Below are 2,094 nucleotides of genomic sequence, written 5' to 3'. Positions count from 1 at the left end.
GCTCCAGGCTGCACCGGCCGTCCAGGGAGGACCCCGACTGAGGACTAAGGGAGTCACCCACCCCGAAGAGAAGGGACAAGAGAGAATATGGCCCGTTCCCTCCTGTCAACCCTTAAACTCCCAAGAAAGGACTGTCAGGCTGAGACTGCCCGTAATTTCCTCTGCCAGGTCCGAGGGAGGTTAGAGCTTTGTTCTGAAGGGGCAGCCACCAGGCAGCAGAAGGGAGGGTCCCAGGACCCTTCAGTGGTGGGCTGAACGCTCCCTCCTTTCCTCCTCCTCGGTGTCATGGAAGATGGTGGTGTCAACTTCAGAGCAGCAGAGGGGATGGGGTGGGGGTGTCTTGGCAACAACTGTCATCCTGACTCTGAATGGGAACCGTGGGGACCTACCTCCCCTGCCAGCCCCGACTGTCACCCCCGTACCACCCAGGCAGGGCTGGCTGGCTGTGCCCCAAGGCTCACTCTACCGTCCTCCACAGGGGTCTCAGGGGACAGGCTGAGCAGGAGAACAGGAGCCCTGTGGGTCCTGGGGCAGTGCCCTCAAGGACCCTGCAGAGACGGCCTTGGTTAAAGCCAGGGAGGAATCTCCCCGCTGAGGGTGCTCACAGCATCTCCTTGTCCCTCCCCCAGGTGCCCTCGTTGCCTGCCTTCCTGCGCACACTCCCGCCTACGGGCCCTGACCTGTGTCATCATGCCTCGGGGCCGGAAGAGCAAGCGCCGTGCCTGCGAGAAACGCCACCAGGCCCACGGGGAGACTCAGAGTCTCAAGGGTGCCCAGGCCAGTAAGGCGGCAGCGGCGGCGGCGGCAAAAGAGATACAAGGGTCGCCCTCCTACTCCGCTTCTGTTTCTCAGGGCACTCCCCCGAGCTCCCCTGCTGCTGGCACTCGCCAGGAGCCTCAGGGAGCCCCAGCCACTACCTCTCGTGATGAAGGGGTTTCATGCCCAGGATCTGAAGAGTGTGCCCAGAGCCAAGAGGAGAAAAGTGCAGGTACCTCCCAGGCAGCACCTTCCATTCCCAGCAGTTGCAGAGATCCTCTGACTAGGAAGGTCAGAAAGTTGGTGCAGTTCCTGCTGGAGAAGTACATAACGAAGGAGCCCATCCCGCAGGCAGCACTGCTGAAGGCTGTCAACAGGAAGTACCAGAAGCACTTCCCTCAGATTCTCAGCAGAGCCCTTGAGATCATGGAGCTGGTCTTTGGCCTCGAGCTGAAGGATGCCGACCCCAGCAATCACTCTTACGCCCTCATCAGCAAGATCGCCCTCCCCAGCGAGGGAAGTCCGAGTGATGAGTCGGGGCTGCCCACATCCGGTCTCCTGATGATTCTCCTGGGCCTGATCTTCAAGAAGGGCAACCGTGCCACTGAAGAGCAGCTCTGGCAATTCCTCAATGCGTTGGGTTTCTATGCTGGGAGGAGGCACTTGATCTTTGGGGAGCCCAGGAGGCTCATCAGCGAAGATTTCGTGCAGCAGAAGTACCTGACATACCGCCAGGTGCCCAACAGCGATCCTCCGCGCTATGAGTTCCTGTGGGGCCCGAGAGCCCACGCTGAAACCAGCAAGATGAAAGTGCTGGAGTTTGTGGCCAAGATCATCGGTACCGTCCCCAGTGCCTTACCAGATCTCTATGAGGAGGCTCTGAAAGATGAGGAAGAGAGAGCAAGAGTGAGAGTCGCGGCCAGGGCTGCAGCTGTTGCTGAGGGCAGAGTCCCTTCCAGGGCCAAGGTCCACATCTGCCCCAAATGTAGGCGGGGAGGCCGCGGGCAGATTGCTTAACTTTCTTTTGGAAGAGAGCAGTCAGGCTCCTAAATAGTGCAGAGTAGTAGGGGTGGAGGGAACAAAGTATAGATCTTATTTATCTTCCTGTTTTAGACTAGTAACTTCTATATATTATTGATTGATTGATTTAGGTTTTTTCAAATTTTTTTTCTTGTAATAGATAGTGTGTTTTCTTAAGAATATGAATTCGTGAGTGACATTGCTTGCATATTTATTGCTGTTTAAAGAGTTCTAAAGTTACAGTTTTGGTATATGTAAAAGGAATTCACAAACCATCTATATTTTCTGTATGATCCAGAAGTAGAAAACAAGGCACTG

The 2,094-nt window shown here is 55.9% G+C and overlaps 1 pseudogene; it reads left to right on the top strand.

Annotated features, from left to right (window-relative positions):
- Positions 1-690: 690 nt before the first annotated feature.
- LOC114906417 lies at positions 691-1,810 on the top strand (annotated as a pseudogene).
- The last annotated feature ends 284 nt before the right edge of the window (positions 1,811-2,094 follow it).

The sequence above is a fragment of the Monodon monoceros genome, unplaced genomic scaffold (genome assembly GCF_005190385.1).
Source record: "Monodon monoceros isolate NGI ecotype Baffin Bay Population unplaced genomic scaffold, NGI_Narwhal_1 Super_Scaffold_22, whole genome shotgun sequence".
Classification (NCBI taxonomy): Eukaryota; Metazoa; Chordata; class Mammalia; order Artiodactyla; family Monodontidae; genus Monodon; species Monodon monoceros.
The sequence above is the reverse complement of the archived record's forward strand: the minus strand, read 5'-3'. Positions and strand labels throughout refer to the sequence as shown.